Genomic DNA, 22,917 nt, shown 5'->3' on the forward strand with positions numbered 1-22,917 from the left:
TCTTTGGACTGTGGGAGGAAACCAGAGCACCTTGCGGAAACTCGCGCAGGCACTGAGAGAACATACAAGCTCCATACAGACAGGCACCCAAGGTCGGAAGCGATCCTGGGTCCCTGGCTCTGTGAGGCAGCAATGTTAATATGACCGAATGATACTGGATTGTATCAAGTAACGCATCCTGTCAGCTGTTCGCATCAGGGAAAGTACTGTACCCAATCAGTCCATGCTCGCAAAACTCAAAAATAGTGTCCAACATTAGTTGTGATTCCCCGATTAGACAAAACCTTGTTAACCTCCAAGCTCCTGATAATGTGGAATTAGGCCATTTATATCATGGTGTGTATTTCACAGCAGAGCGGGCAACGGACAAACTATTAAACATCGCAAGATTGTCCACTTGCAGTTGGTGTCTGCCTCTTTACTTCTGATCTGTCAGACCTTCCTTCATTACTAGGCATCGCATATTTGTATCGCTTGCCTACGTGACTCACCTTCAGCCTTTTTTTCAGCCAGTGGTGCTCTTTAGCTGATTGTGACAGCACCACATTTACTTTAGAGTACTACTGCTGAGTAAAGGATGCTAGTTTCAGCATTGTAAAGGGATCATTATATGAGTGTCTAAATCATGGGAGTGGTTTGGTACCATTTTCTGAACAATACTTATGTTGTCCACCCTTTTTTTAAATTGTGTGAAATGTAATGAGTATTTTCAGTGTGAAATATATGACAGCTGAGCCTGAAATCCGTCGTCACAGATTTCAATCTTCATCATAATTCACTTTGTGATATTCTGATTTCACTAATTGTCCTCACTAAATCTCTCCCTTTATGTAAGCTTTCCCACCCTTGATCTTGCCATCTCACACGGCTTTTTAAAAACAAATTCTTAGGAAGTAGGTGTTGCTGGTAAGTCTGTCATTTATTGCCATCCATTTGCCCTGAGGTAGTGGTGGCAGCCTTGTTCTCAAACCATTAAGTTGTGTAGTCATGGTGTCACAAAACACGGTTGGGCAGGGAGTTCCAGGATTTTGACCCAGTGACTATGAAGCAATATACTTCCAAGTCAGAGTGGTGTGTGAATTGGAAGGAATCTGATGTGATGGTGTTCACATGAACTCTACTCCTCTTGTGGCTCTAGGTGATAGAGATCACGGGTATGGGAGGTGCTGCCGTAGCCTTACGAATTTCTGCAGGAGGAAGAGTAAAGCAGCCACATACCTCTATGAAAATAAGTGTCCAAGTGGATAAGAGGAGCAAAAGGATCTGGTGCAAGTATTGATGCATTTAAAGAGAAGTTAGATAAATACATGAAGAAGAAAGGAATAAATGTGATTTTGGCAGTAGATGGAGATGGGTGGGAGGAGGTTTTAGTGGTGCATAAGCCCTGACATAGACTTATTGAACTGAAAGGCCTGATCCTATGCTGTAAATATTCCGTGACGTAAATAATAGACAATGAGCTCCAGTATTCTAGGGGTGGTAGTGTATATTTAAGCTAATAGATAGAGTGCCAATCAGATAGATTGCTGTATCCTGGATTTTGCTGCGGCAAATGTGTACCATAGCAGGCAAATATATATTCCAGTGCACTCCTGATGTATGTTTTGTAGATGGTGGTGACGTTTGGGGAGTAAGGAAGTGAATCATTCACTGCAGAGTGCTCAGTCCATAGTCTGCTTTCGTAACCATTGCACTTAAGTCACTGTTTCAGTTGAGTTTCAGGTGAATTATGTTGCCCTTGATGTTGCTGATGAAGAGGTTGAATGAATGTCAAGGGGAGATTGTTAGGGTTTTGCCTAGAACTTGTGTATTGTGAATGTTACTGATGGATAAAGATAAGTGTAATTCTCAGGTGAAGGTGCTAAATTGGGGGAAGGCTAATTACGACAATATTAGGCAGGAACTAAAGAACGTAGATTGGAGACAGATGTTTGAGGGCAAATGAACATTTGGCATGCGGGAGGATTTCAAGTGTAAGTTGATAGAAATTCAGTACCGGCACATTCCTGTAGGATGAAGGATAAGTATGGAAAGTTTCGGGAACCTTGGATAACGAGAGATATTGTGAGCCTAGTCAAAAAGAAAAAGCATGCATTTGTCAAGGCTAGGAGGCTGGGAACTATACGGAGCAAGTGTGGAATACAAAGAAAGTAGAAAAAAACTTAAGCAAGGAGTCAGGAGGGCTAAAAGGGGTCACAAAAAGTCATTGGCCAGCAAGATTAAGGAAAATCCCAAGGCTTTTTTACATATATAAAGAGCAAGAGGGTAGCCAGGGAGAGGATTAGCCCACTCAAGGACAGGGGAGGGAATTTATGGATGTGAGCTAGAGGAAAAAGGGAGGTATTAAATGAGTTATTTGCTTCAGTATTCACCAAAGAGAAGGACTTGGTGGATGAGGAGTCCGGAGAAGGGTGTGTAGATTGTTTGGGTCATGTTGAGATCGAAAATGAGGAGGTATTTTGGGTCTTGAAAAACATTAAGGTAGACAAGTCCCCAGGGCCTGATGGGATATACCCCAGAATACTGAGAGAGGCAAAGGGAGGAAATTGTTGGGGCCTTGAGAGAAATCTTTGTATCCTCACTGGCTACAGGTGAGGTCCCAGAGGATTGGAGAATAGCTAATGTTCCGTCGTTTAAGAAGCGTAACAAGAATTATCTCGGTAATTACAAGCCAGTGAGCTTTACGTCAGTGGTAGGGAAATTATTGGAGAGGGTTCTTTGAGACAGGATTTACTCCCATTTGGAAATAAGCGGACGTATTAGTGAGAGGCAACCTGGTTTTATGAAGGGGAAGTCATTTCTCACTGATTTGATTGAGTTTTTTTGAAGAAGTTGATTGAGGGTAGGGCAGTGGATGTTACCTACACGGACTTCAGTAACGCCTTTGACAAGGTCCCTCATGGCAGACTGGTACAGAATGTGAAGTCGCATGGGATCAGAGGTGAGCTGGCATGATGGATACAGAACTGGCTCGGTTATAAAAGACAGTGGATAGCAGTGGAAGGATGCTTTTCTAATTGGAGGGCTGTGACTAGTTGCGTTCCTCAGGGATCAGTGCTGGGATCGTTGCTGCTTTTAATATATATAAATTTGGAGGAAAATGTAACTGGTTTGATATACATTTGCGGACGATGCAAAGGTTGGTGGAATTGCAGATAGCGATGGGGACCGTCAGAGGATACAGCAGGATATACATCGGTTGGAGACTTGGGCGGAGAGATGGCAGATGGAGTTTAATCTTGGCAAATGTGAGGTAATGCATTTTGGAAGGTCTAATACAGATGGGAAATATACAGTAAATGGCAGAACCCTTAAGATTATTGATAGGCAGAGGGATCTGGGTGTATAGGTAAACAGGTCACTGGAAGTGCCAACGCAGGTGGAGAAGGTAGTCGAGGCAAATGGCATGCTTGCCTTCATCAGCTGGGACATTGAGTTTAAAAATTGGCAAGTCATGTTGCAGCTTTATAGGCTGCACTTGGAATATAGTGTTGAATTCTGGTCGGCACGCTACCAGAAGGATTGGAGGCTTTGGAGAGGGTACAGAAAAGATTTACCAGGATGTTGCCTGGTATGGAGGGCATTAGCGAGGAGAGGTTAGATAAACTTGGTTTGTTCTCACTGGAACAACGGAGGTTGAGGGGTGACCCGATAGAAGTCTACCAGATTATGAGGGCCATGGACAGAGTGGATAATCAGAAGCTTTTTCCAAGGTGGAAGAGTTAATTACTTAGGGGGCATAGGTTTTAGGTGCGAGGGGCAAGGTTTAAAGGAGATGTACGAGGTAAGTTTTTTTTTACACGGTGGCTGGTGGGAGCCTGGAACTTGCTGCCGGCGGAGGTAGTGGAAGCAGATATGATAGTGACATTTAAGGGGGATCTTGACAAATACATGAATAGGATGGGAATAGAGGGATATGGTCCCTGGAAGGGTAGGGGTTTTTAGTCCAGACGGGCAGCATGGTCAGTGCAGGCTTGCAGGGCAGACGGCCTATTACTGTGCTGTAATTTTCTTTGTTCTTTATTACTTGCCATTGGTCAGCCCAAACCTGAATGTTGTTCTGGTGTTATTACACTTGACACAAGTTGCTGAATTACCTCCGGAATTGCAAATGGAGCTGAAACTTAAGTCGTTAGTGAACCATCCCACTTTTGATCTTGTACTGGAGGGAAGAGCATTAATGAAGACAGTTGGGACTAGGATGCAGCCCTGAAGAACTCATGCACCAGTGCCCTAGAGCTGTGATTAGTAACCTCCAACAACCCCAATGTGGTAGCCACCACAGTTGTATTATATTGTATATACTGCACTGCATACAAGGGTATTACAGTAAGACCCCTGTGCTAAAGGTACGGGGGTAGATCCCTGCCTGCTGGCTCCGCCCAGCAGGCGGAGTATAAATGTGTGTGCTCTCCGAAACTGCAGCCATTTTGACAGCAGCTGTAGGAGGCCACACATCTCTGTGTAATAAAGCCTTGATTACTCTCTACTCTCGTCTCGTCATAATTGATAGTGCATCAATTTATTACACAGAGAATTTACAAAGATGGATCTCCGCATCAAGCTGGATCGCCTGCAGCTGCATCCTCAAACAGACAACGCCAAAAAGGACTTCGCACATTGGCTAGCTTGCTTTGAAGCATACATCAGATCTGCGACAGACCCAATCCCAGAAGCGGAGAAGCTCCAGATTCTGTACACGCGGCTGAGCTCTGATGTCTTTCCCCTCATCCAGGACGGGCCTACCTCCACAGAGGTCATGGCGCTACTGAAGGAGAACTACGCTCAGCAGACCAACAAGATCTACGCCAGGCACCTCCTGTCCACGCGGCACCAACTTCCCGGTGAGTCTGTGGAAGTTTTCTGGCGTGCCCTGCTCGCCCTGGTGAGAGACTGTGATTGCCAGGCCGTTTCGGCCGCTGAACATTCTAACCTGCTAACGAGAGACGCGTTCATTATGGGCATAGGGTCGGGCTACATCCGGCAGCGCCTCTTAGAAGGGGCTATGCTTGACCTCGCAGCGACCAAGAAACTAGCGCCCTCGCTCACAGTCGCCTCACGCAACGTACAGGCGTATGCCCCCGACCGCACAGCCCCCCCTCCTGGGCATCGTGGACTCCACCAGCGGCCACCCCATCGTGGACCCGATCAGCGACCGCCCCCAGCCAACCCCACGCCTGCGCCGCCCGGCAGCCAACCAACCCTGGGGTACCCAAGTGCTACTTCTGCGGACAGACAAAACACCCCCGGCAGGGCTGCCCGGCGCGGAGCGCGCTCTGCAAGGCCTGTGGCAAGAAAGGACATTCGCTGCAGTGTTCCAGCCCCGCTCAATCGCCGCTATTGTCCCTGCACTCCCCGCGTCCGGCCAGTGGGCGCCACCATCTTCCTTGCCTCAGACCACGTGCGGCCCCTTGGGCGCCGCCATCTTACTCCCCTCACAACATGTGCGGCCCGTGGGCGCTGCCATCTTGCCTGCCTCAGGACACGTGCGGCCCATGGGCGCCACCATCTTCCCCGCCTCAGGACCCCTGCCCGTCAGGCACCTCATCGGGCCGCTCATCGCCTGCAACTGCTGATGACCAGCCGCGTCTCGCCTCCGTCACGATCGACCAGTCCCGACCGCACAACCTCGCAACTGCGTCGACAAAGGTGAAGGTCGACGGGCATGAGATATCCTGCCTTTTGGACTCCGGGAGCACTGAGAGCTTCATCCACCCCGATACGGTAAGGCGCTGCTCCCTTGCTTTTCACCACATTAACCAAAGAATCTCCCTGGCCTCCGGATCCCACTCAGTGGCGATCTGGGGGTACTGCACCGCCACCCTCACCATCCAGGGTGTAGAGTTCAGCGGCTTCCGGCTCTACCTCCTCCCCAACCTCTGCGCTGCCTTGCTACTTGGCCTGGACTTCCAGTGCAACCTCCAGAGCCTAACCCTGAAATTTGGCGGGCCCCTACCACCCCTTACTGTATGCGGCCTCACGACCCTTAAGGTCGACCCACCTTCTCTGTTGCAAACCTCACCCCGAATTGCAAACTCGTCGCCACCAGGAGCAGATGGTACAGTCCTCAGGACAGGACCTTCATCAGGTCTGAGGTCCAGCGGCTGCTGCGGGAAGGTATCATCGAGGCCAGCAACAATCCTTGGAGTGCCCAAGTGGTAGTGGTGAAAACGGGGGAGAAAAACAGGATGGTCGTTGACTACAGTCAGACCATCAATCGATACATGCAGCTCGACGCGTACCCCCTCCCACGCATATCTGATATGGTCAATCAGACTGCACAGTACCGGGTCTTCTCGACAGTGGACCTGAAATCTGCCTACCACCAGCTCCCCATTCGCAAGGCGGACCGCCCGTACACCGCGTTTGAAGCAGACGGCCGCCGTTACCATTTCCTTAGGGTTCCCTTCAGCGTCACTAACGGGGTCTCGGTCTTCCAACGGGAGATGGACCGAATGGTTGACCGGTATGGACTGCGGGCCACTTTCCCGTACCTGGATAACGTCACCATCTGCGGCTACGACCAGCAGGACCACGACACTAACCTTTCCAAATTTCTCCACACCGCCAAACTCCTCAACCTAACCTACAACAAGGAGAAGTGTGTGTTCAGCACAAACCGATTAGCCATCCTCGGCTCTGTGGTTCAGAACGGAGTTCTGGGGCCCGACCCCGATCGCATGCGCCCCCTCATGGATCTCCCCCTTCCCCACTGCCCCAAGGCCCTCAAACGATGCTTGAGGTTCTTTACGTACTACGCCCAGTGGGTCCCTAACTATGCGGACAAGGCCCGCCCACTCATCCACTCCACTGGTTTCCCACTGACGGCCGAGGCTCATCAGGCCTTCAACCGTATCAAGGCCGACATCGCCAAGGCTGCGATGCACGCGGTCGACGAGACGCTCCCCTTCCAAGTCGAGAGCGATGCATCAGACGTCGCTCTGGCCGCCACCCTCGACCAGGCAGGCAGGCCCGTGGCATTCTTTTTCCGCACCCTCCATGCCTCCGAAATTCGGCATTCCTCCGTCGAAAAGGAGGCCCAAGGTATCGTTGAAGCTGTGCAGCACTGGAGGCATTACCTGGCCGGCAGTAGATTCACTCTCCTCACAGACCAACGGTCGGTTGCCTTCATGTTTTTTTTTCAATTTAATAGAATTTATTTGAGGACGCAGACAAATAATTACAAGTGGTGATCCGTGGGTAGTTTAGTATTTCAAGAAGCCTTCAATGTCTTTCCCATGTTACTTTTTGCCGGCACCAACGTTTGCTTTCGCTGTGCCCCGAACTTTCTTCATTCTGTTCTTGCGTTCCTTTCGCTGTTTCCTGGAAACCTTCTTTCTCTCCAACAGACCGTGCCTTGCCAACCTGTGTTTGGGTTAATTTTTCTTTGCGTAATCCAAGGAATCGTAAACCCTGGCAAACCCCGTTGTTTTGCCGCCGCCAAATTGTGTCCTGAAGCCAAAACCAAACACGGTGCCTGGTGTCGTTTTGTACATTTTTGCCAACTTTTCCCTAATTTCTGTCTTGGGAACTGTGGCTTTGCCAGGATGGAGGACATCGACGACCATTTGCTTGTGTTGGAGCAAGCGGTTTGTCATGAACTTTCTTGTTCTGACGGTCACAGTGTCGTTCATCGCGGCGGCCGCCTCGTCGCTAGGCTCGGAAAAGCGCTTGCCTTCATGTTTAACAACACACAGCGGGGTAAGATCAAAAATAATAAGATCTTGCGGTGGAGGATCGAGCTCTCCACCTTTAATTACGAGATTTTGTATCGCCCCGGTAAGCTCAACGAGCCTCTCGATGCCCTGTCCCGAGGTACATGTGCCAGCGCACAAGTGGACCGACTCCGGACCCTGCACGACGATCTCTGTCACCCAGGGGTCACCCGCTTTTATCACTTCATTAAGGCCCGCAATCTGCCCTACTCCATCGAGGAAGTCAGGGCTGTCACCAGAGACTGCCAGGTCTGCACGGAGTGTAAACCGCACTTCTACCGGCCAGACCATGCGCGCCTGGTGAAGGCCTCCCGCCCCTTTGAACGCCTCAGATTGGACTTCAAAGGGCCCCTCCCCTCCACCGACCACAACAATTTTCTCAATGTGGTCGACGAATATTCCAGATTCCCCTTCGCCATCCCATGCCCTGATATGACGTCTGCCACCATCATCAAAGCCCTCAACACCATCTTCGCTCTGTTCGGTTTCCCCGCCTACGTCCACAGCGACCGGGAATCCTCATTTATGAGCGATGAGCTGCGCCAGTACCTGCTCAACAAGGGCATTGCCTCGAGCAGGACGATCAGCTACAACCCCCGGGTAAACGGGCAGGTGGAGCAGGAGAATGGCCGTCCAGCTGGCCCTACGGACCAGAAGAGGATGTCGACACACTCCCGTGTCGCCGACGCCTGACTCGCCACCAGCACTGCGGAGCTCTCAACGACTGATCAAGGTGCCCGACCGTCTAAATTTGTAACCTTCTCTGAAGTTTTAATGACAACCAGTATGTAAATAGTTTTCTACCACCCCCGCAGGTCTCCTTTTTAACAGGGGGTGAATGTAATAGTCACCACTGTTGTATTATATTGTATATACTGCACTGCATACGAGGGTATTACGGTAAGGGCCCTGTACTACAGGTACGGGGGTAGCTCCCTGCCTGCTGGCTCCGCCCAGTAGGCGGAGTATAAATGTGTGTGCTCTCCGAACTGCAGCCATTTCGGCAGCAGCTGTAGGAGGCCACACATCACTTTCCTCCCTATCCCTTCGTGCTTTGAAAGCGATGATTTCCCCTATTATTACGGCCTTTAGCGCTTCCCAGAACATGGAGGGTGAGACCTCCCCGTTTTGGTTGTTCTCCGTGTACTCTGCTATGGCCTGCGATATCTTTTCGTTGAAGGCCTTGTCTGCTAGTAGGGCAATGTCCAACCTGCATGTGGGGCGTTGGGCCCTGCCCGTCTCCAGCCTCACGTCCATGTAGTGTGGGGCGTGGTCTTGTATCACCATTGCAGAGTATCCCACTTTGTCTATCCCCGGAAGCACCATTTTCCCCACCACAAAGAAGTCAATTCTTGTGTATATGTTGTGTACTAGGGAGAAGAAGGAGAACTCCTCCTTCCCTGGGTGGGTGAACCTCCAGGGGCCACCGCTCCCGTCTGTTCCATAAAGTGACCGAGTTCCCTTGCCATGCTTGAGGTTTTCTCTGTTTTGGGGTTTGATCTGTCAGTCGTTGGGTCCTGTACACAGTTGAAATGCACCCCCCCCCCCCCCCCCCCCCCCCCCCATGATTATTCAGTGCGTTGCTATGTCCGGGATATCTGCCATAGTCTTCTTGGCGAAGTTCGTGTCATCCCAGTTGGGCGCGTACACGTTAACTAGTACTACCGGTGCCCCATCCAGGGCCCCGCTGACCATGACGTACCGTCCCCCTGGGTCCTTAACCGTCTTTGTCGCCTTAAACATCGTCCATTTGCTGATCAGAATTGCCACCCCCAGGCCCTCGTCCCGTAGCAGGAATGGTAGGTCTGTCAGCCCTTTCTTACCCGCAGTCGGTCCTGCTCTCTCAGGTGTGTCTCTTGGAGGAAGACTATGTCGGCCTTCATGTTTCTTTTTTTTTTATTAAATATTTTATTGAAAATTTTTGGTCAACCAACACAGTACATTGTGCATCCTTTACACAATATTATAACAACACAAATAACGATGACCTATTTTATAAACAAAAAATGAATAAATAATAAATAACAAAAATGAAAACTAGCCCTAATTGGCAACTGCCTTGTCACAAGTAACACTCTCCAAAAATATAATTTAACAGTCCAATATATAATTATCTGTAGCAACGACCTATACATACTATACAGTATATATTAACAACCCTGAGAGTCCTTCTGGTTCCTCCCCCCCCCTCCCCCCCCGATCCTGGGCTGCTGCTGCTGCCTTCTTTTTCCCATTCCGTCTATCTTTCTGCGAGGTATTCGACGAACGGTTGCCACCGCCTGGTGAACCCTTGAGCCGACCCCCTTAGGACGAACTTAATCCGCTCTAGCTTTATAAACCCCGCCATGTCATTTATCCAGGTCTCCACCCCCGGGGGCTTGGCTTCTTTCCACATTAGCAATATCCTGCGCCGGGCTACTAGCGACGCAAAGGCCAAAACATCGGCCTCTCTCGCCTCCTGCACTCCCGGCTCTTGTGCAACCCCAAATATAGCCAACCCCCAGCTTGGTTCGACCCGGACTCCTACTACTTTTGAAAGCACCTTTGTCACCCCCATCCAAAACCCCTGTAGTGCCGGGCATGACCAAAACATATGGGTATGATTCGCTGGGCTTCTCGAGCACCTCGCACACCTATCCTCCACCCCAAAAAATTTACTGAGCCGTGCTCCAGTCATATGTGCCCTGTGTAATACCTTAAACTAAATCAGGCTTAGCCTGGCACACGAGGACGACGAGTTTACCCTGCTTAGAGCATCTGCCCACAGCCCCTCCTCGATCCCCTCCCCCAGCTCTTCTTCCCATTTCCCTTTTAGTTCATCTACCATAGTCTCCCCTTCGTCCCTCATTTCCCTATATATATCTGACACCTTACCATCCCCCACCCATGTCTTTGAGATCACTCTGTCCTGCACCTCTTGTGTCGGGAGCTGCGGGAATTCCCTCACCTGTTGCCTCGCAAAAGCCCTCAGTTGCATATACCTGAATGCATTCCCTTGGGGCAACCCATATTTCTCGGTCAGCGCTCCCAGACTCGCGAACTTCCCATCCACAAACAGATCTTTCAGTTGCGTTATTCCTGCTCTTTGCCACATTCCATATCCCCCATCCATTCCCCCCGGGGCAAACCTATGGTTGTTTCTTATCGGGGACCCCCCCAAGGCTCCAGTCTTTCCCCTATGCCGTCTCCACTGTCCCCAAATCTTCAGTGTAGCCACCACCACCGGGCTTGTGGTGTAGTTCCTCGGTGAGAACGGCAATGGGGCTGTCACCATAGCCTGTAGGCTAGTCCCCCTACAGGACGCCCTCTCTAATCTCTTCCACGCCGCTCCCTCCTCCTCTCCCATCCACTTACTCACCATTGAAATATTAGCGGCCCAATAATACTCACTTAGGCTCGGTAGTGCCAGCCCCCCCCTATCCCTGCTACGCTGTAAGAATCCCCTCCTCACTCTCGGGGTCTTCCCGGCTCACACAAAACCCATGATGCTCTTTTCAATCCTTTTAAAAAAAAGCCTTCGTGATCACCACCGGGAGGAACTGAAACACAAAGAGGAATCTCGGGAGGACCACCATCTTAACCGCCTGCACCCTCCCTGCCATTGACAGGGATACCATATCCCATCTCTTGAAATCCTCCTCCATCTGTTCCACCAACCGCGTTAAATTTAACCTATGCAATGTGCCCCAATTCTTAGCTATCTGGATCCCCAGGTAACGAAACACAAAGAGGAATCTCGGGAGGACCACCATCTTAACCGCCTGCACCCTCCCTGCCATTGACAGGGATACCATATCCCATCTCTTGAAATCCTCCTCCATCTGTTCCACCAACCGCGTTAAATTTAACCTATGCAATGTGCCCCAATTCTTAGCTATCTGGATCCCCAGGTAACGAAAGTCCCTTGTTACCTTCCTCAACGGTAGGTCCTCTATTTCTCTACTCTGCTCCCCTGGATGCACCACAAACAACTCACTTTTCCCCATGTTCAATTTATACCCTGAAAAATCCCCAAACTCCCCAAGTATCCGCATTATTTCTGGCATCCCCTCCGCCGGGTCCGCCACGTATAGTAGCAAATCGTCCGCATACAAAGATACCCGGTGCTCTTCTCCCCCCCTAAGTACTCCCCTACACTTCTTGGAACCCCTCAACGCTATCGCCAGGGGCTCAATCGCCAGTGCAAACAATAATGGGGACAGAGGGCATCCCTGCCTTGTCCCTCTATGGAGCCGAAAATATGCAGATCCCCGTCCATTCGTGACCACGCTCGCCACTGGGGCCCTATACAACAGCTGCACCCATCTAACATACCTCTCTCCAAAACCAAATCTCCTCAACACCTCCCACAAATAATCCCACTCCACTCTATCAAATGCTTTCTCGGCATCCATCGCCACTACTATCTCCGTTTCTCCCTCTGGTGGGGCCATCATCATTACCCCTAACAACCTCCGTATATTCGTGTTCAGCTGTCTCCCCTTCACAAACCCAGTTTGGTCCTCGTGGACCACCCCCGGGACACATTCCTCTATTCTCATTGCCATTACCTTGGCCAGGACCTTGGCATCTACATTTAGGAGGGAAATAGGTCTATAGGACCCGCATTGTAGCGGGTCCTTTTCCTTCTTTAAGAGAAGCGATATCGTTGCTTCAGACATAGTCGGGGGCAGTTGTCCCCTTTCCTTTGCCTCATTAAAGGTCCTCGTCAGTACCGGGGCGAGCAAGTCCACATATTTTCTATAGAATTCAACTGGGAATCCATCCGGTCCCGGGGCCTTTCCCGCCTGCATGCTCCTAATTCCTTTCACCACTTCTTCTACCTCGATCTGTGCTCCCAGTCCCACCCTTTCCTGCTCTTCCACCTTGGGAAATTCCAGCTGATCCAAGAAGCCCATCATTCTCTCCCTCCCATCCGGGGGTTGAGCTTCATATAATTTTTTATAAAATGTCTTGAACACTCCATTCACTCTCTCCGCTCCCCGCTCCATCTCTCCTTCCTCATCCCTCACTCCCCCTATTTCCCTCGCTGCTCCCCTTTTCCTCAATTGGTGTGCCAGCAACCTGCTCGCCTTCTCCCCATATTCGTACTGTACACCCTGTGCCTTCCTCCATTGTGCCTCTGCAGTGCCTGTAGTCAGCAAGTCAAATTCTACATGTAGCCTTTGCCTTTCCCTGTACAGTCCCTCCTCCGGTGCTTCCGCATATTGTCTGTCCACCCTCAAAAGTTCTTGCAGCAACCGCTCCCGTTCCTTACTCTCCTGCTTCCCTTTATGTGCCCTTATTGATATCAGCTCCCCTCTAACCACCGCCTTCAACGCCTCCCAGACCACTCCCACCTGGACCTCCCCATTATCATTGAGTTCCAAGTACTTTTCAATGCACCTCCTCACCCTTAGACACCCCCCCTCATCTGCCATTAGTCCCATGTCCATTCTCCAGGGTGGGCGCCCTCCTGTTTCCTCCCCTATCTCCAAGTCCACCCAGTGTGGAGCGTGATCCGAAATGGCTATAGCCGTATACTCCGTTCCCCTCACCTTCGGGATCAATGCCCTACCCAGCACAAAAAAGTCTATTCGCGAGTAGACTTTATGGACATAGGAGAAAAACGAGAACTCCTTACTCCTAGGTCTGCTAAATCTCCACGGGTCTACACCTCCCATCTGCTCCATAAAATCTTTAAGTACCTTGGCTGCTGCCGGCCTCCTTCCAGTCCTGGACTTCGACCTATCCAGCCCTGGTTCCAACACCGTATTAAAATCTCCCCCCATTATCAGCTTTCCCATCTCTAGGTCCGGAATGCGTCCTAGCATCCGCCTCATAAAATTGGCATCATCCCAGTTCGGGGCATATACGTTTACCAAAACCACCGTCTCCCCCTGTAGTTTGCCACTCACCATCACGTATCTGCCCCCGTTATCCGCCACTATAGTCTTTGCCTCGAACATTACCCGCTTCCCCACTAATATAGCCACCCCCCTGTTTTTCGCATCTAGCCCCGAATGGAACACCTGCCCCACCCATCCTTTGCGTAGCCTAACCTGGTCTATCAGTTTCAGGTGCGTTTCCTGTAACATAACCACATCTGCCTTAAGTTTCTTAAGGTGTGCGAGTACCCGTGCCCTCTTTATCGGCCCGTTCAGCCCTCTCACGTTCCACGTGATCAGCCGAGTTGGGGGGCTTCCTACCCCCCCCCCCCCCCCCCCCCCCCCCCCCCCCTTGTCGATTAGCCATCACCTTTTTCCAGCTCCTCACCCGGTTCCCACGCAGCTGTATCTCCCCCAGGCGGTGCCCCCCCGCCCATCCTCTCCCATACCAGCTCCCCCCTCTCCCCAGCAGCAGCAACCCAGTAATTCCCCCCTCCCACCCCCCCCGCTAGATCCCCCGCTAGCGTAATTACTCCCCCCATGTTGCTCCCAGAAGTCAGCAAACTCTGGCTGACCTCGGCTTCCCCCCGTGACCTCGGCTCGCACCGTGCGACGCCCCCTCCTTCCTGCTTCTCTATTCCCGCCATGATTATCATAGCGCGGGAACCAAGCCCGCGCTTCTCCCTTGGCCCCGCCCCCAGTGGCCAACGCCCCATCTCCTCCACCTCCCCTCCTCCCCCATCACCACCTGTGGGAGAGAGAAAAGTTACCACATCGCAGGATTAGTACATAAAACCCCTCTTTGCCCCCCACATTCGCCCCACCACTTTGTTCGAACGTTCTTTTTAATAACCCGCTCATTCCAGTTTTTCTTCCACAATAAAAGTCCACGCTTCATCCGCCGTCTCAAAGTAGTGGTGCCTCCCTCGATATGTGACCCACAGTCTTGCCGGTTGCAGCATTCCAAATTTTATCTTCTTTTTATGAAGCACCGCCTTGGCCCGATTAAAGCTCGCCCTCCTTCTCGCCACCTCCGCACTCCAGTCTTGATAAACGCGGATCACCGCGTTCTCCCATTTACTGCTCCGAGTTTTCTTCGCCCATCTAAGGACCATTTCTCGATCCTTAAAACGGAGGAATCTCACCACTATGGCTCTGGGAATTTCTCCTGCTCTCGGTCCTCGCGCCATCACTCGGTATGCTCCCTCCACCTCCAACGGACCCGCCGGGGCCTCCGCTCCCATTAACGAGTGCAGCATCGTGCTCACATATGCCCCGACTTCCGCTCCCTCCACACCTTCAGGAAGACCAAGAACCCTCAGGTTGTTCCTCCTCGTGCCTCCTGCGTCTCCGTCTTCACCACCAGGCCCTGTATATCGTCCTCATTCTCGGCTGCCTTTGCCTTCACGACCCGAAGCTCCCGCTCCTGGGTCTTTTGTTCCTCCTTTAGCCCTTCGATCGCCTGTAGTATCGGGGCCAACAGCTCTTTCTTCATTTCCTTTTTGATCTCTTCCACACAGCATTTCAAGAACTCTTGTTGTTCAGGGCCCCATGTTAAACTGCCACCTTCCGACGCCATCTTGGTTTTTGCTTGCCTTCCTTGCCGCTGTTCTAAAGGATCCACAGCAATCTGGCCACTCTCTCCTCCTTTTTCCATCCGTATCCAGGGGGGATTCCCTTCTGGTTTACCGCACAGTGTTTTTAGCCGTCAAAATTGCCGTTGGGGCTCCTATCAAGAGCCCAAAAGTCCGTTTCACAGGGAGCTGCCGAAACGTGCGACTCAGCTGGTCATCGCCGCACCCAGAAGTCCGCGCCTTCATGTTTCTTGAGTGGGTTAGGACTCTGGATCTTTTCACTGGGCCGTTGAGTCCCCTTACGTTCCAGGTGACTATCCTGGTGGGGGGCTTCTGTCCCCTCGCTCCTGTGGGATTAACCATATTTACCTGGTGGACGCGCCCCTGCCCTCTGGGGTTCCCCCTTGTTAGGGGGCGTCCAGGATGGCCGCTGTCGCTGCTCTCTCCATGCGGTTGGGCCCCCGCGCTCCGGGGTTTCCTTTCGTCCGGGGGCACGCGACATGGCCGCCCGCTGTGCGACTGCCACGCGGGTAGCCCCCTGCACTCTGGGGCCTCCCTTCGCCCAGAGACCGTACTGGGTAGATGCTTGCAGCGATTCCTTGGTCCAAGCCCTCGGTTGTGGCACTTTGTAGCCCCATTGTTGTTCCTTTTCTAGCCTTGTTTGTCCCTCCGTCCCTGTGTTCAACATCCCCCGGGTCCCTCCCTTCCTGTGCCCCCTCCCCCCGGTCCCTCCCTTTCCTCCCCCTCTCCCGTATAGCCCTCCTTTGTCCCTCTTTCCCCTGCTCCTATCCCCGTTTGCTCTCCCGACTCTGTTGAGTGGTCCGCCCTCCCCCCTGCCTGGCGCCTTCCCACCTGTTGGGGGCGCACTGCGGCCCTGCTTTGTTGCATGTCCCCATCGCTAGCTTTCTTGCTAGTGCGGTGACCCCCCTCTCGGGAGTTTCTGTCTCGCTTCTCCTTTGCTCAGCCTCTGCGTTTTTCTGCCCGTTCTTCCCACATCCTACCCTGCGCTCTCCTCGCTCGCTCTCCCTTCTCCGCTGCTCTCGTTCCCTCGTGCTGGGACCTGGTCTCCCACCTGTGGCGATCCCTCAGGTAGTGGTTTGCTCTTTGCTCAGGGTGCGCTCGCCCTGGTAGGGGTGGGAGGGGTGGCTGGCGTTGCCTCCCCCTCCTCCGTCGGAGTGCTGTTGCCCCTCGCCAGGGGCCCCGTATTTCTACCCTCGCTGTTTTCCAGCCCGTGTTCCTCGATAAACTTGTTCGCCTCGGCGGGGGCTGTGAAGAAATACTCTCTTTTTTGATATGTGACCCAGAGTTTCGCTGGGTAACAGCATACCAAAATGCACATTGCACTTGTGAAGAGCTGCTTTCGCTCTATTGAATTCGGGCCGATCCTGTCGAGGTCTGCTCCAATTTCCTCGTAAATTCTAATGAAGTTTCCTTCCCATTTGCAAGTTCTGTTTTTCCTGGCCCAGCGCAGGATTGTTTCCCTGTCTTTGTACCGGTGCAGTTTAGCTATAACTGCCCTCGGGTGTTCACCCACCTTGGGCTTTGGGCGCAGCGACCGGTGTGCTCTGTCCATTTCTGGTGGGTTGGGGAAAGTTTCCCTCCCCACTAAGTTGCCCAGCATCTCGGCCACGTAGGCCATGGGGTTTCTACCCTCGATCCCCTCTGTTAAGCCCACTATCCTGACATTTTGTCGTCTTGAGCGGTTTTCCTGGTCATCCACCCTGCCCTTCAGGCTCCCCTTCGTTGTGCCCAGTCTCGCCGCCTCTCTCTCCAGGGCCATGATCTGGTCGCTCATGTCAGTTGCGGCTTTTTCCAGCTCCTTAATGGTCGCATCTTGGGCTTCCAGTTTCTCCTCATGGGCTTCCACTTTCTTCTCTGCTCTGCCCAGGGCGAGTTGCAGTTCCGCCAGGGCCTTGGCCATTGCTGCCTGTACTGCGGCCTCCATGTCTGCTCTGGTCTCTGCCTTGTTTCCCTGCTGATGTTCCCTCAGCGCCTCGGCAAAGGCTGCCTTCCAGTTCCCCTCTGGCCCAGGGGGGGAATACTCCTGTCTGACCGGGTCTTTTTGGTGCAGCGTGGCTTTGGTTCCCCCACTTCGTGTGACGGTTGGCTCATCTGAACGGGCTCGCACAGTGTCGTCCCATTTGCTTTTGGTGCTCCTTCTCCCTCTGCTTTGGCTCCTATCTGGCATTTTTTTTCAGGTAAGTTTTTTTTTTTAAAGTGGGAGAAAAAAGAAAAAACAAAAAAACAAAAAGAAGAAATTAAAGGTTTTCTTTCCAAAGTCTTTTTTTTTTTTTTTGAACAAGTGGGGGGGGGGAGTTCTTCTTTTCCTTTTCCCCTCCTCACTCACCAGGGTCAGGAGAGAGAGAGGCTTCTGGTCGGGTTGGGAATCCCTCTTTGTTCCGCCACCTGCCTCGTGGTGGTTGCCGCCGGGGGGTGTCGCTGCAGACTCAATGGGCCAAATGGCCTCCTTCTGCACTGTATGTTCTATGTTCACCTGTCTGTTTTCTTTTCCTATGGGAGACTTCTTAAAACCTACCACATTCTTATGTGGCTTGATGTCAAATGTTGATTTATAACATTACTTCAGAACTTCTGTACTCTCAGATCACACAGCGTAATTCACAATCAATCTGTTGTATCCCTCACCTTCTATACATTCCCTACCTTCTATGAACTGAACTTTCATCTACTAACTCTGAAGAATAACTCGAAGCAACTTACAATTTTACTTTCAAACTGCTGCCTGACTAACCTGTGGCTTTCATAGAATCCCTACAGTGCAGAAGGAGGCCATTCAGCCCATCGAGTCTGCACCGACCACTTGAAACACTACCCTTCACAGACCCAATCCCCACCCTATCCCTGTAATCCCACTTTATAAAAAATAAATTTAGAGCGCCCAATTCATTTTTTTTTCCAATTAAGGGGCAATGTAGTGTGGCCAATCCACCTAACCAGAACAGACGCCAGAATGTGGCGACTAGGGGTTTTTCACAGTAGCTTCATTGAAGCCTACTTGTGACAATAAGCGATTATTATTATTATTATTATTATTATTATTATTATTATTATTATTATTATTATTATATATTATAACCTGCACATCTTTGGGTTGTGGGGGCTACACCCATGCAAACACGGGGAGAATGTGCAAACTCCACACAGACAGTCACCCGAGGTCGGAATCGTACCTGGGTCCCTGGCGCTGTGAGGCAGCAGTGCTAGCCACTGTGCCGCCCGACTTGTGTGGCAAATCCCAACCAATAGCCTGCAATATTATCAACTTATATAGGATAATTTAATATCGATTACGATACTTCTACAGTTGGGGATCTGTTGAACCGCATCCATCTTTGGTGCCCCTGTCCCCAGAAAGCATTTACTTTCTTCCTCAAGTCCAAGGGGTACAAAATTGAACTTGTCTGCCATGCAACTTGTTTGCCCATATATCACCAGATCTGGCTGGACCTCGATCAAGCTCAATTAGGCTTCACTGTTTTGTGCCAGAAATGCGAGCATTGTCAAGAGCATCCTGGTGAGCAACCCGAATCACTGCATTTTCCCTGACCCCTCTACCCTCATCTTCAAGAAGTGCAAGGAATTCACATACATTTTGTCATTAGGGGCAGCATGGTAGCATAGTGGTTAGCACAGTTGCTCCACAGCTCCAGGGTCCCAGGTTCGATTCCCAGCTTGGGTGACTGCCTGTGCGGAGTCTGCATGTTCTCCCCGTGTCTGCATGGCTTTCCTCCGGGTACTCCGGTATCCTCCCACATTCCAAAGATGTGCAGGTTAGGTGGATTGGCCATGCTAAATTGCCCTTAGTGTCCAAAAAGGTTGGGTGGGGTTACTGAGTTACGGGGATAGGGTGGAGGTGTGGGCTTGGGTAGGGTGCTCTTTCCAAGGGCTGACTCGATGGGCCGAATGGCCTTCTTCTGCACTGTAAATTCTATGATTCAATGAGGGGTCATAGAATCATAGGAGGGTTAGACCATAAGGTATAGGAACAGAATTAGGCCATTCGGCTCATTGAATCTGCTTCGCCATTCGACCATGGCTATGTTTCTCATCTCCATCCTCCTGCCTTCTCCCCATAACCTCTGATCCCCTTATTAATTGAGAATCTATCCATCTCTGCCTTAAAGACACTCGGTGACTTGGCCTCCACAGCCTTCTGCAGCAAAGAGTTCCACAGATTCACCACCCTCTGGCTGAAGAAATTCCTCCTCGTCTCGGTTTTAGAGGATCATCCCTTCAGTCTGAGGCTGTGTCCCTCAGGTTCTAGTCTCTCCTGCCAGTGGAAACATCTTCTCCATGTCCACTCTATCTATGTCTCAGTAAGTTTCAATAAGATCCTCTCTCATTCTCCTTCTAAACTCCATCGAGTACATACCCAGAGTCCTCAACTGCTCCTTCATTTGCGTGATCATTCTTGTGAATCTCCTCTGGACGTCCTCCAAGGCCAGCACACCCTTCCTTAGATACGAGGCCCAAAACTGCTCGCAATATTAGAATGCAGAAGGAGATTACTTGTCCTGCTCCAGCACTCACCACTAGAGAAAATCAACTGGTTTCACAACTCCTGTCTTTTCCTGTGGATCTACAATTTATTTCTCTTCAGGTACTTATTCAATTCCCTTTCAAAGCCTCGATTTTATCTGTCTCCACCATACTCTTAGCCTCCAGATCCTAACCACTTGTTTAAAAATGTTTCCCCTCATATTGCCATTGGCTCTTTTGGCATTCATCTTAGTCCGTATTGTCATGATATTCAAACACACACATCATGATAGACACGCCAACAGACAAATCAGAACACACAACACCACAACCAATGACAGAAAGATATAAAAGCACAGACACGACCCCCGGTGGTCAGTATTAGCTGCAGAGGAGAACCAGGACACATCTGTTGCCAAACACACTTAGGGAGACAGCACGTGCAGAGTATCCAGAACGAACTGTATTATAAGAGTTATAATAAAATAGAGTTGTACCACATACAACTGTGTTGGCTCATCTGTGCACCAGAGCACCCAACACCACATGGTACAGGAGTGGATCGATACCTGCCGGCATACCTCCGTGTACACAGACAACCAGCAGTGCCCAGGCATGATGTACGAGCTCCCGGTTCCGCAGCCGCTCCAGTGCCACGGCGACCTCCGCGAAAACTGGCGGCGATTCCGGCAAATGTTCGAATTGTTCCTGGTGGCAGCTGAACTCCAAGACCTGGATGATAGGGAAAAAATTGAATTTCTCCTCACCATCGCCGGTGCAAGGGCAAGAGAAATATTCACAAGGTTCAGGTTCTTCAGGAAGCAGCAAAGGTACGATTACCAGGCAGTCCTGGGCAAATTATCCAAGTACTGTGAAGAAAACGCAATCCAATCGGCAAATAAAGGTAAGAAAAGCTGCAGTACTCACCTCGTGGCTGGGATCCCGGAGCCCGAATTCCCAGAGGCCGAAATCCCGGGCCTGAGAGAAGGCTGGGTCGAGGTCGGCGGCCATCTTGCTAAAGGTATCACGCTAGCACAGTTGCGCGAGAAGTGCGCAGAACCGGAAGTTTCGTTTGCGCATGCGCGAGATGCTGCGCATGCGCAGTCCGGAAAACGGCCATCGGTAAAGGAACAGCGATCTGAGCATGCGCAGTCGCTTCCTACGTGCTACATACCGAGCGTCAGGATGTCAGAGGCCCCAGACTGCACCAATTTAAAAGGGAAACGTCCCAAATCCAATTTAAAAGGGAAACGTCCCAAATCAAAAAAACAAAAATCTGTTAAAGCTGTAAAACAACCTTCCCTCACCTGGAATGACAGCACAGTGCCGCAAATTGACCCAGGAGATGAATTTGACCTCCGAAGAACCCTCCGACAAACAGTTACCTACGCACAAGCCGATGATTCCGACCTTGAATACTTCGATGACGATCTTTACAGTGTTTCCGGACCTCGCGAGCCCAATGATAGCTCCGTGGTCCTATATGACTATGACTCGGACGAACCTTTCGTGTTGCACATTGGCGGCCCCCACATTGAATCCGACGCAGATGCGGATTCATTTTTCGGATTTGAGGATCTTCAATCCAGCAGATATGACGTTCCAACTTATCAGTACCGGATGATGCTGCAGCCTGACATTAACAGACAGGGAGCGGTGTAAGCACACGGAGAGTGCCCTGCTGCCACACAGAGCGTGGTCCACGTCCCGCTCAACGTTCCCGACTCTATGAAAGAAGACATGCAAGACTCCAGAGTGCAGTCCTCGCATGAACCAGAAGTGACTCCAGTGTCACAAGCTTCCACAGCAAGCTCGTGGACAGACTCCACAATTGCAGAAATGCAAGACTCCAGAGCGCAGTCCTTGCACGAACAAGAAGTGACTCCAGTGTCACAAGCCTCCACAGAGAGCTCGTGGACAGCCTTCACGATAGAAGCAACGCAAGACTCCAGAGCGCAGTCCTTGCACGAACAAGAAGTGACTCCAGTGTCACAAGCCTCCACAGAGAGCTCGTGGACAGCCTCCACGATAGAAGCAACGCAAGACTCCAGAGCGCAGTCCTTGCACGAACAAGAAGTGACTCCAGTGTCACAAGCCTCCACAGAGAGCTCGTGGACGGACTCCACGATGGAAGGAACGCAAGACTCCAGAGCGCAGTCCTTGCAGGAACAAGACCATGAGGGTCTAGCAACCTCTCCTGACCAACCAGCGGCAGACGATGCAAGTCTGCCATGCTCACGTGAACAGCAAGAAGGCTATAACAGCCTACCATGCTCCACTACACAGCAGCATGAACATGACGGTCTCTCATGCTACAATGAAGGGCACAGCGCTGAAGACTGTTCAAGCCCAACTGAAGACAAGCCAAAGGAATCGCCTCGTCCAAGCCCGAAGAAAAAAGGTTTATGCGCTGACCTTCAGGATCATTATAGCCGAACAGAGATTAATAATGCTGCACGGCCACAGAAGGATGCTGAGGATTTGCTAACGAAATTAATTGAATGTTTAACTTGCAAGGAGCAGACTGAGAATTGCCAGTGTTTTAGTACGGATCGAAAAAATGGACAAGACATTGATCCTCAGGTAATGGAAATAACACAACCTGAATCATATCTACAGCAGGGACAAATGTCTCCCTTCAACACAACACCGCAAAATCCCAACTTCGTAGACCAGCAGTTAGTCAGTAATGACTCTTCAAACCTTGAGGGGAACATTAATTGCATTGAACCTATACACGCTCCACTGATTATTGAGCAGAACATTGGAGCAAGAATCCTGAGGACACCGACATCGAGTAGCCAGATAACGAATTTAAAACCCACAGCAGTTTCAAGTGAACCAAGTGTGCTTTCCACTAATGGTGAAGATGCAGATAAGGTCGACCCGATTATCCATTGTACCACACTAACCCCAGTGATTAAGCAGTTATGTATGGGGAGTATAATGTGGGCAATTGAGAACAGTAAAAGAGAGACTGTGACCATGCCAGTCCCAGCAAAATCAGACCCAGAGACCATGAAGGCATGTACATTAGACAAAGATACATATGAGGCACCTGAGAAGAAAAGTGAAACGGAATGTTCTTTAGAAAATAGTACAATGTCGATAGAAACATTGGATCCTATATTCGAGACCATACCTATGGGAGAATTTGGGGGTAATAAACAAGGTTCTGCAATGTCTGGGGGAAGATTTAAAATTCCAAAGAAGAAAAGCCCAAATGAAGGACAACGGCAAGACAATGACAGTCCACCGACA

The 22,917-nt window shown here is 50.8% G+C and overlaps 1 protein-coding gene and 1 pseudogene across 4 annotated transcripts in view; one reads left to right on the top strand and one right to left on the bottom strand.

The window, feature by feature from the left end:
* The window catches only part of gtdc1 (glycosyltransferase-like domain containing 1), a 609,229-nt gene that overhangs the window by 49,361 nt on the left and 536,951 nt on the right, over window positions 1–22,917 (top strand). The gene's annotated exons all lie outside the window — the stretch shown is intronic.
* Window positions 7,134–7,663, bottom strand: LOC140407776 (small ribosomal subunit protein eS24 pseudogene; annotated as a pseudogene).

Source organism: Scyliorhinus torazame, chromosome 2 (assembly GCF_047496885.1).
Source record: "Scyliorhinus torazame isolate Kashiwa2021f chromosome 2, sScyTor2.1, whole genome shotgun sequence".
Lineage (NCBI taxonomy): Eukaryota > Metazoa > Chordata > Chondrichthyes > Carcharhiniformes > Scyliorhinidae > Scyliorhinus > Scyliorhinus torazame.